Below are 11,394 nucleotides of genomic sequence, written 5' to 3'. Positions count from 1 at the left end.
ACCCTGGGCTTCAAGGCTGTCCATCACCTCGCCCCCTCCTACCTCACCTCCCTTCTCTCCTTCTACAGCCCACCCTGCACCCCCAACTCCACCGCCGCTAATCTCCTCACCATACCTCGTTCCCGCCTGTCCCGCCATCGACCCTGGGCCCACGTCATCCCCCTGGGCCTGGAATGCCCTCCCTCTGCCCATCCACCAAGCTAGCTCTCTTCCTCCCTTCAAGGCCCTGCTGAGAGCTCACCTTCTCCAGGAGGCTTTCCCAGACTGAGCCCCTTCCTTCCTCTCCCCCTCATCCCCCTCTCCGTCCCCCCAACTTACCTCCTTCCCTTCCCCACAGCACCTGTATATATGTATATATGTTTGTACATATTTATTACTCTATTTATTTATTTTACTTGTACATGTCTATTCTATTTATTTTATTTTGTTAGTATGTTTGGTTTTGTTCTCTGTCTCCCCCTTTTAGACTGTGAGTCCACTGATGGGTAGGGACTGTCTCTATATGTTGCCAATTTGTACTCTCCAAGCGCTTAGTACAGTGCTCTGCACATAGTAAGCACTCAATAAATACGATTGATGATGATGATGATGAACTTTGAGGTGTTGGTGGAACATCCAGGCAGAGCTACCCTGAAGACAGAAGGAAATGAGAGACTGCAGAGAAGGAGAGAAGTCAGAGCCGGGGAGGTAGATTTGAGAGTCATCCACATAGAGATGGGTACTTGAAACCGTGTGAGTGAATGGGTTCTCCAAGGGAGTGGGTGTGGCTGGAGAATAGAAGGGGACCTAGAACTGAGCCTTGAGGGACTCCCACAATTAGGGGGTGGGACGCAGAAGGAGCCTGCGAAAGAGAAAGAGAATGAATGGCTAGAAAAATTGGAGAACAAAGAGAGGACAGTGTCAAGGTTAGTTAATGTTTCCAGGAGAAAGGGGTGGTCCACAGTGTTGAAGGCAGCTGAGAGGTGGAGGATGATTAGAAGAAACTAAAGGCCATTGAATATGGCTTGAAGGAGGTTATTAGTGACCTTAGACAGGGCAGTTTCTGTAGAGTGGAGGATCCTATTCTCTAAGTTCTAGAGGACCCTTCACTCAATGAACTCTTTTAGGTTGTAAAAACTGTACAGAAATCCTGAATGTCTCCTTAACTTTGTCCCCTAATCAAATATTATTATAGACTTCTTTCCCCTCTAAACACTCTTATCCACACTATCCCCAAATAGATAGTCTGCCCTCCGATGCTAGTTGACTGTTCGCTCCCCTCCCCAGGTATCTCTGCTCCCTGACCCCCCTTAACTGGCCCACCCTACTCCAGCTCTTAATAGTTTGTATCTGCTCTCTGTGGCATCATTGTTTGCCAATTCTATTATTGCCATAGCATATTGATTGCTCAACTACACCCTGTGATGCCATCGCCTACTTTTATCATTGCTACTGTTTTATTGCTTCTGCATCTCAATTGTTAACCCCCCGCTGTACTGTCACTCGCCCTGCTGACCTCACCATGAACTTTCAGTTCCCTTGCTCCCAACTGCCATTCCCATTCCTCACCTTCCCCTTCCCCTCTCCCACGCAGCTGTTTCCCTCCCTCTCACCCACCAAGACCGCTCCCCCTCACCCCCTACCAAGGATTCCTCTGTACCAGTGCAGGTCCTCTGCTTCTCCCTCCCGGCCCCCCTCCTCCCCTTCTCCCCGCCCCCACCCCATCCCAGTTCTCCTTTCCCATCGCCACCCCCCTTCCCACTCTCCCCGCCCAGGCCTCCGCCAACTCATCCCAATCCAAACCCTCCCCACCCCTCGCACCCTTCCCCCTCCCTCCCCACCCTCGACAGCTGATGCCAAGTGTGGCCTCTGGAACCCCCGCTCCGTTTTAAGTAAGATTCCTTTCATCCTGGACCTTTTCCTTTCCAGTTCTCTACTCCTCCTCGCCCTAACTGAAACATGGCTGTCGGCGGACGACACGGTCTCTTCTGCTGCTCTCTGCAGTGCAGGCCTCTTCTTCTCCCACTCCCCCAGACTCACTGGAAAAGGAGGAGGTGTCGGTTTCCTTCTCGCCCCCCAATGTCGCTTTCGCACTATCCCTCCTCCCCCTTCCCTTTCCTTCCCTTCCTTTGAAGCCCACATTATTCGCCTCTACCACCCCCTCCAGATTCTTGTAGCCGTCATCTACCGCCCTCCAGGCCCCACTTCCAACTTCTTTAACGACTTTGACCCCTTCCTCACCTTCCTTCTCTCCTTCTCCATGCCCACTCTGATCCTCGGAGACTTCAATATCCACATGGATATCCCTAACGACTCCTCTGCCGCCCGCCTTCTATCTCTCCTTGACGCTGCCAACCTCTTCCTCCACCCCACCTCACCCACTCACCAACTTGGTCATACCCTCGACCTCATCATCTCCTACCGCTGCACTGTGTCCTTCCTCACCAACTCTGTGATCCCTCTCTCTGATCATAATCTTCTCACCTGCCTCCTCACTCACACTCCTTTCCCCTGTAAATCCGTATTACTCCCTCACAGAGATCTCCGCTCTCTGGACCCCACCCATCTTTCGGAGCGCCTCACACCCCACCTCGCTGCCCTCTCCTCTCTACCCAGTCTTGATGATCAGATTACTGCTCTCAACTCTACCCTTTCTACTCAGCTAGACTCGCTCGCTCCCCTTTCCCTTCGCCGCTCTCGCACCACTAACCCACAGCCCTGGATCACTGCCACTGTCCGCCTCCTTCGCTCTTATGCTCGAGCTGCTGAACGCTGCTGGCGAAAGTCTAAACACCATGCCAACCTCGTTCACTTCAAGTTTATCCTTTCCTGCCTTAACTCAGCCCTCTCTTCTGCCAGACAAAACTATTTCTCCTCCCTTATTGACACCCATGCCCATCACCCCCGCCAGCTCTTCCGTACATTCAACTCCCTTCTCAGGCCCCCGGTTCCTCCCCCTCCTCCTTCCCTCACCCCCAACGATCTGGCCTCCTACTTCATTAACAAAATTAAATCCATCAGGTCCGACCTCCCCAAAGTCTCTTCCCCCCTTTCTCCAACCCCCCGGCTCTCAACATTCTCTGCTACTCTCCCATCCTTCCCAGTGGTATCCTCAGAGGAACTCTCCTCCCTCCTCTCAAGTGCTACTCCGGCCACCTGTGCTTCTGACCCCATTCCCTCTCATCTTATGAAATCTCTCGCTCCATCCCTTCTCCCCTCCTTAACTTCCATCTTCAACCGCTCACTCTCCACTGGTTCCTTCCCCTCTGCCTTCAAACATGCCCATGTCTCTCCCATCCTAAAAAAACCCTCTCTTGACCCCACCTCACCTTCTAGTTATCGTCCCATCTCCCTCCTACCATTCCTTTCCAAACTCCTTGAACGAGTTGTCTACACGCGCTGCCTAGAATTCCTCAACAACAACTCTCTCCTCGACCCCCTCCAGTCTGGCTTCCGTCCCCTTCATTCCACGGAAACTGCGCTCTCAAAGGTCACCAATGACCTCCTGCTTGCCAAATCCAACGGCTCATACTCTGTCCTAATCCTCCTCGACCTCTCAGCTGCCTTTGACACTGTGGACCACCCCCTTCTCCTCAACACGTTATCTGACCTTGGCTTCACAGACTCCGTCCTCTCCTGGTTCTCCTCTTATCTCTCCAGTCGTTCTTTCTCAGTCTCTTTTGCAGGCTCCTCCTCCCCCTCCCATCCTCTTACTGTGGGGGTTCCCCAAGGTTCAGTGCTTGGTCCCCTTCTGTTCTCAATCTACACTCACTCCCTTGGTGACCTCATTCGCTCCTACGGCTTCAACTATCACCTCTACGCTGATGACACCCAGATCTACATCTCTGCCCCTGCTCTCTCCCCCTCCCTCCAGGCTCGCATCTCCTCCTGCCTTCAGGACATCTCCATCTGGATGTCCGCCCGCCACCTAAAGCTCAACATGTCGAAGACTGAGCTCCTTGTCTTCCCTCCCAAACCTTGTCCTCTCCCTGACTTTCCCATCTCTGTTGACGGCACTACCATCCTTCCCGTCTCACAGGCCCGCAAACTTGGTGTCATCCTCGACTCCGCTCTCTCATTCACCCCTCACATCCAAGCCGTCACCAAAACCTGCCGGTCTCAGCTCCGCAACATTGCCAAGATCCGCCCTTTCCTCTCCATCCAAACCGCTACCCTGCTAATTCAAGCTCTCATCCTATCCCGTCTGGACTACTGCACCAGCGTTCTCTCTGATCTCCCATCCTCGTGTCTCTCTCCACTTCAATCCATACTTCATGCTGCTGCCCGGATTATCTTTGTCCAGAAACGCTCTGGACATATCACTCTCCTCCTCAAAAACCTCCAATGGCTACCGATCAATCTGCGCATCAGGCAGAAACTCCTCACCCTGGGCTTCAAGGCTCTCCATCACCTCGCCCCCTTCTACCTCACCTCCCTTCTCTCCTTCTACTGCCCAGCCCGCACCCTCCGCTCCTCCACCATTAATCTCCTCACTGTACCTTGCTCTCGCCTGTCCCGCCATCGACCCCCAGCCCACGTCATCCCCCGGGCCTGGAATGCCCTCCCTCTGCCCCTCTGCCAAGCTAGCTCTCTTCCTCCCTTCAAGGCCCTGCTGAGAGCTCACCTCCTCCAGGAGGCCTTCCCAGACTGAGCCCCTTCTTTCCTCTCCCCCTCGTCCCCCTCTCCACCCCCGTCTTACCTCCTTCCCTTCCCCACAGCACCTGTATATATGTATATATGGTTGTACATATTTATTACTCTGTTTATTTATTTATTTATTTATTTTACTTGTACATTTCTATCCTACTTATTTTATTTTGTTGGTATGTTTGGTTCTGTTCTCTGTCTCCCCCTTTTAGACTGTGAGCCCACTGTTGGGTAGGGACTGTCTCTATGTGATGCCAATTTGTACTTCCCAAGCACTTAGTACAGTGCTCTGCACATAGTAAGCGCTCAATAAATACGATTGATTGATTGATTGATTGATAGAAAAGCAAATTTAGCTTCTGATCCGGATTCTGCCTTTGTAATGCTGTGGGATCTTGGAAATTTCACCTGACTTCTCCGAATCTACCTCACCATTTAGAACAATACCTGGCACCTAGCAAACACTCAACAAGTACCATACCCGCCCCCAAACAAAACAAAACAAAACAGACAGCCGATTCAGGTCCAAATAAAGATCTGGACCTGAATTTCCTCTTAGGCTTCCAGCATTAGCAGGCTTTTCCTCCTAGATGAAGATAGAATTTCAGTTCAGAGCTCTCAGGGTAAATAAACCTGTTGAAAATACTGGAAACCTAGAGAGACAAAAGCTGCTGTCTTCTATTAGCCTTGAAGAGCAGAAAAAAGCCACGGGAGGGAGCCATTTTACGTAGTCTTTCCTCTCCTCTCGGTTCCCCGATTTATGTCCTGATTTATGTCAATTTAATGGGATCAGAATCAGGACAGAGCCTCAAACAGAACAAAATAAAATAAAGCGTTCAATATAGAGTTGGGTAAACATTGGCTTTAAAACGAATAGCTTTTCCAGTTTTTTGCTTGAGTCAGGCTACTTAGTTTTCCAACAAGTTGGTGTTTTTTTCAGATTTAACAATTTGTGGGGCCCTGAAATGGCTTGTTTGTTTAGAAAGCAACTTTAGGCACAGTGTTCTTACAGTAAATATGCTTTAGTCTTCTCTGGAGTTTTCAGATTCACTCAGATACAAAATTCCCTCCTTCCAAGCTGAGGTTTATTGTGACCCAATCAATCAATCGATGCTATTTATTGACTCGTCAGTGAAAACCCTTTGTTAGGCTATCAAACCTCATTTGCTATTTTTATATTTTAGTACTATGATGCCTGATGATTAATCACATCCTGAACCTACTGAAAATCCAGTTGGCCTCAATGGAGGAGTGGCAGTAAATCAGAAATAACTTAGTGATTGCTGATTTATCCCTTTTCTTTCCCTGGCCCCTGGAAGTCCAACTTCAGGACTGGGTGGGGGACTGAATGATGTTATTTGGAGATTAAAAAAAAACTAACCCATCAACCAACAAACAAAACCCCCCTTCCAAGCAGCACCAGAGGGCAAAATCCTAAAGTTTCCCCTTGAATCAGTGGTCAAGGTGTTCATAGGTTAATGCCATTCTTGGCGGAGAGGACGCGGCTGCATTTCAATAGTTCTCGGTTCATTTCTCTGTCAGGAGCTAGTGAGTGCTTGGAGGTAACTTCTCATTCATTTACTTGGTCGCCTTTGGTAGGCTTACCTGGGTTTTCCTGCCTCCTGAACTACAAAATCTTGGGGAGCAGAGTCCAGGTGTGTTTAATCTGTTTCGTACCGGAGCTACTCGGAGCTTAGCTTCTCTTAGCCGGAGCTGGCTAGTTGGAGCTTAAGAAAACATATTGGCCCTTCTTGTTCAAGAGATACGTTGGAGGCAGTGGAGCCAGGGGTGAGAGTGTCATTGAGATGCTGATGCTCTCATCTTTATGTCTCGTTTTCTTCAGACCCTGACAGTAAGTAATCCAAGTAGTTTAATGCCCGGCTGTGATAGGAGCTTAGGTGAAATTGAATTTGTTAAAGTTCAAGCTTGATAAGACAGAAGTGATTTTGTGTGAAGGAAAAAACACTGAGAGAACGTGACCGTGGACGCTTTAGTACCCTCAGGTGAGATGTGCCAGCCTACAGCAGTTTCATGCCTCAGTGGATCCTTAATCAATGTGACCATCTTCATCAGTGAGTGTTATTTATTGAGGGCAAACTGTGGGCAGGGCCCTGTGCTGAGTTCTTGGAAACACTCAACGCCAGTAGAACCTTTGGTCCCTGGCCTCAAAAAGCATACAGTCTAGGAGTTGAATTGGACCACTCTGCACCGCCGAGGTTCTCCGTACCCACGATTACACGCACGAGAGAATTCCAGCCGTGGGGGTTTGGATACGCCGTGGCTCTTATTCTGTCAAGTGGTAATTTCTTCAAGGTTCCTGCAGCACCGAAGGCTGAGTTCCTTCTTTCTTCTATTATCCATGCTTTGGTAACTTCCTCCTTCACCTTGCTTCTAGCAGCATTGACTCTAGCTTCTAAAGCTTGGCTTTAGCTGGAGTCCTGGTTGCCAGGGTGAATCAGCACAGAGATGTCAACGGAACAGAGAAGTTAATCACTGGAATCAAATGGTATTTAAAGGGAAATGTACCGGTCGACTCCCTTCTCTGTAAAATCACATTGCTGCCTCCTTCCTGCCTTTGGTCTCCCTTCTCCTCCACGCATAGATTTATCATAAACACCTGTCATCATTCCAACCAAGCTTTCCCTTGACCATCGCCTGACGTGGTATTTTTTTTTCCTCTCCTGATGGGTCCGGTCAGCTTTTCCTATTAAAACAAGAGAAGTTACTACAACCGGCCCCAGCTTCCCTGTCCAAAATACTAAAACACACCCCAGCTTCCCTGTCCCAAACCAGAACTCCTAGCCAGAACTCGGTTGCCCTTCCCACCGGCCACCCAAGTTCGGTGGCCTGGCAGGTGCTGGACTTGGGTCTCGCTCCGAGAGGGCTCCAACCTAAATTGTTACGAAACTAGAGTTCCGTGAACCGGTTTCCACCCTGGAAAGATGAAAGGAACGCACTGATTCTAATTAGGCTTCAATTAATGAGCAGGAAACTTTGGGGAAAACACTGCAGGCGATTGGTGGAGGGGAGGAGGGGCGGTGGGTGGGAGAGATTCTCCGGCTTTCGGCCCAATCAGCGGCGGCTGGCCCAGTCAGTAACGCGACAAATGCAGTCCGAAAGGGGGGAAAAGGAACACGGTTTGAATTGTGCAAGATCTCAAAAGCCGATGGTGGGGGCGGGGCCGAGTGTGGGTTTGGTGGGTTCTGGAGGAAAGGGCTGATTCGCAGGAATGGGCAGGGAGAATCCTGGCCCTTGACTCATTTTTCAAAAGGGCAGCGGGAGGGGAGAGCCCAGAGAGGACCGGATGAAAAAAAAAACAACTATGAAACCTAGTTAGAGGGCCCCAGAGCGGCCCCCAAAGTCCCAGGGCCGAGAGGGGTGGAGGACAAGACAGAAACTGTGGATCTTGCCAGGAGGTGAGTCTTCTTTGCTTGCTTGCTTGTGCGGACGAGGAGAGGTAGGAGGGGGCGGGCAGGGGGACAAGGGGGCAGGGGGACCAGGGGGCAGGGCAGAGCCCAGGGAGGGATTGGCATTCACCAGCCGTCGGCGGTGGCCACGATCAGGGTCCGGCCTTGGCGGGTCTGGGCTGGGAAGCCCTCGGCGCGGGGCAGGATGCTCAGCCGGGCGACGCGCCCTCCGGGAAGACGAGCCTCGTCCAAACCGTGGTCACCCCTTCCATCGTATTTGCTGAGCGCTTACCGCGTGCAGAGCACTGGGCTAAGCGTGGGGGTCTAACTTTCTTCCGAGTCCTCCCGGGGAGAGGGCAGGGCGGGCTCAGGGCACTTTAGGGGGTCGGAGTCCCTTTTAGACTGTGAGCCCACTGTTGGGTAGGGACTGTCTCTATATGTTGCCAATTTGTACTTCCCAAGCGCTTAGTCCAGTGCTCTGCACATAGTAAGCGCTCAATAAATGCGATTGATGATGATGACATCCCCCGCACCCCAGCTTTGCAGGGCTCCGGGCCGAGCAGCGCGTGTCCAGGCGGCTGCCCAAGCGCTTAGTCCAGTGCTCTGCACACAGTGAGCGCTCAATAAATGCGATGGAAGGAATGAATGCTTCGGGGTGTGCGGGCGGGGCAGGAGGCTGCCGTGCCGACGCCTCCATGCCCACCTGCCACCTTCCCGGGAAGGGGTTTCCCCTTTTCTCCCCGGACCCCCGGGGCTCTCCAGAAACCCCGACCCCCAAGGACTTGACTCAGCCCTCCCGGAGCCTAGCGCGGGCGCCCGCGGGACTTGAAGGGGGAGAATGGGAGAATGGGAGGAAGAGGAGGAGGTAGGTCCGCGTAGAGAGGCACGGTGTGGCTGTGGCTCAGGCCCTTGTAGCTCTCTGGGATCCCTCTCTGGCCGCCACCAGCCGCGGTCCAACCCCGCAGAGGTTTTCTCGAGTTCTCCCTCCTCCCCGCGCCCCCATTCCCGGGTCAAGGGGATGCGCGTCTTCTCCCCGCGCCCCCCGCCCCGGCCCTTCGCTCTCCGCTCCGCTCTCTCCATCCCCGTCTACACCTCCGCCCTGCTCTCTCCATCCCCGTCTACACCTCCGCCCTGCTCTCTCCATCCCCGTTTCCATCGCCGTCTATACCTCCGTCCCTCTCTCTCCATCCCCGTCTACACCTCCGCCCTGCCCTCCCCCTCCCCGTCTACACGGCAGCCTCCTGCCCTCTCCATCCCCGTGTACACCTCCGTCCCCCTCTCTCCATCCCCGTCTACCCCTCCTCCCTGCTCTCTCCATCCCCGTCTACATCTCCGTCCCTCTCTCTCCATCCCCGTCTACATCTCCGTCCCTCTCTCTCCATCCCCATCTACACCTCCTCCCCGCTCTCTCCATCCCCGTCTACACCACCGCCCCGCTCTCTCCATCCCCGTCTACACGGCAGTCTCCCGCTCTCCCCATCCCCGTCTACCCCTCCTCCCTGCTCTCTCCATCCCCGTCTACATCTCCGTCCCTCTCTCTCCATTCCCATCTACACCACCTCCCCGCTCTCTCCATCCCCGTCTACACCATCGCCCCACTGTCTCCATCCCCGTCTACACGGCAGTCTCCCGCTCTCCCCATCCCCGCCTACATCTCCGTCCCTCTCTCTCCATCCCCATCTACACCTCCTCCCCGCTCTCTCCATCCCCATCTACCCCTCCTCCCCGCTCTCTCCATCCCCGTCTGCACCGCCGCCCCGCTCTCTCCATCCCCGTCTACACCGCAGTCTCCCGCTCTCCCCATCCCCGTCTACCCCTCTCCTCCCTGCTCTCTCCATCCCCGTCTACACCTCCGCCCCGCTCTCCCCATCCCCGCCTACCCCGCAGCCTCCCGCTCTACCTCCGTCTACCCCTCCGCCCCGCTCTCCCCATCCCCGTCTACACCGCCGCCCCCCACGGGGAGTGAGTGTGCGCGCCCGTGCCCGTCCCCGCCCGCCTGTCCCGGGGCCCCTGGCGCGGTGCCCGTCCCTCCCGGAGCCGCCCTGGGTGCCCGCCCCGTCCGTCCCCGGGGGCCGAGGTACCTTGGAGAGCTGCGCGGGGCACGGCCGGGCGCTACACCGCCCCGACGCTCCCCCGGGCACGGGCGCCGGGCACCGCCGCCGGGCACAGACGCCGGGCACCGCCGGGCACCGCCGGACCGCGGCCTTCCCGGAGGGGCCCCGGGCTGGGAAGGCGAAGGGAGGAACAGCCCCGTTGGTGGGCTTCGCTCCTCCTCCCTCTCCGCCTCCCTCCGCTCCCCCGGCCGGCTCAGCCCGTCCCCGTCCCGGTCCCCTCTCCCGTCCCCATCCCCATCCCCATCCCCATCCCCATCCCCTTCTTCCCCATCCCTTTCCCGCTCCCGCTGCTCCTGCTGGCGGCGGACAGAGCGAACCCACGAGGTGCTTAAGCTGCGCGCAACGATCTGCCACCGGCGCCCGCCGCGCCGCCCGCGGGCACGAGGAGGGGGAGAGGAGGAGGAGGAGAAGGAGGAGGAGGAGGAGAGGAGGAGGAGGAGGAGGAGGAGGAGGAGGGGGAGAGCAGGAGCCGGGAGCGGGGGCCCCGCAGGAAGGTTTAGGCGGCGGCCCGGGCACCGGCCCTGGCACCGGCCCTGGCAACGGCCCTGGCACCGGCCCTGGCACCGGGAGTGCCGCAGGGCGAGGAGCGGAGGATGCCCTAAACCCTCCGCGGCCGCAGCTGTTGCCGGAGCGGGGAAGGGGGTTTGGGGGGAAGGGAGAAAGGGAGAAGAGAAGGGGGGGAGAGGAGGAGGAGGAGGAGGAGGAGGAGGAGGGCGGCAGGGGGGCCGAGCCTCTCTCTTATTTATCACCCAGTTGGCGGCTCGGAATAATCGGAGGAGACCCTCGGGGGCGGAGGGGGGCGGAGGGGGGCAGGGGATCCCCGGCGCCCGGGCATCGGAGGGGGACGAGGACAGGGTGGGCTTGGGGGGCGGCGCCCGATCGGGGCCGGGGTGAGGGGGGCGAGGGCCGGGGCGGGGGCCGGGGGCGGGGGCCGGGGGCGGGGGCCGGGGGCGTTGGCAGCGCCCTGCCAGGCGGGCCGGCGTCGCACCATCCTCCGGCCCCGGGCCGGGAAATATGGCTGTGCGCCTCGGTGCGGGGCGGCGCCGGCGGCGGCGGCGGGAGGAGCTCCCCGCAGGAGCCCCCGCACCCCCTGCCCGCTGCTAACTATGGCACAGGGCGGCCAGGGCGGCCAGGGCAGCCGGGGCGGACAGGGCGGACAGGGCGGCCGGGGCAGCCGGGGCGGAGGCCGGGGCGGCCAGGGCGGCCAGGGCCGCGGCCACCCGGGCGCGGGGGGCCTCCGGCTCAGC

General features: G+C 56.3%; 1 long non-coding RNA gene across 1 annotated transcript; it reads right to left on the bottom strand.

Moving 5' to 3' along the window:
- Nucleotides 1-4,976: 4,976 nt before the first annotated feature.
- Nucleotides 4,977-10,199, bottom strand: LOC119925597. The gene is made up of 2 exons (XR_005449817.1): nucleotides 10,115-10,199; nucleotides 4,977-7,330 (listed from the first exon to the last, which is right to left on the bottom strand). It is a non-coding gene; the product is annotated as an uncharacterized LOC119925597 (long non-coding RNA).
- Between the last annotated feature and the right edge of the window lie 1,195 nt (nucleotides 10,200-11,394).

This window comes from Tachyglossus aculeatus, chromosome 3 (genome assembly GCF_015852505.1).
Source record: "Tachyglossus aculeatus isolate mTacAcu1 chromosome 3, mTacAcu1.pri, whole genome shotgun sequence".
Taxonomy (NCBI): domain Eukaryota; kingdom Metazoa; phylum Chordata; class Mammalia; order Monotremata; family Tachyglossidae; genus Tachyglossus; species Tachyglossus aculeatus.
The sequence above is the reverse complement of the archived record's forward strand: the minus strand, read 5'-3'. Positions and strand labels throughout refer to the sequence as shown.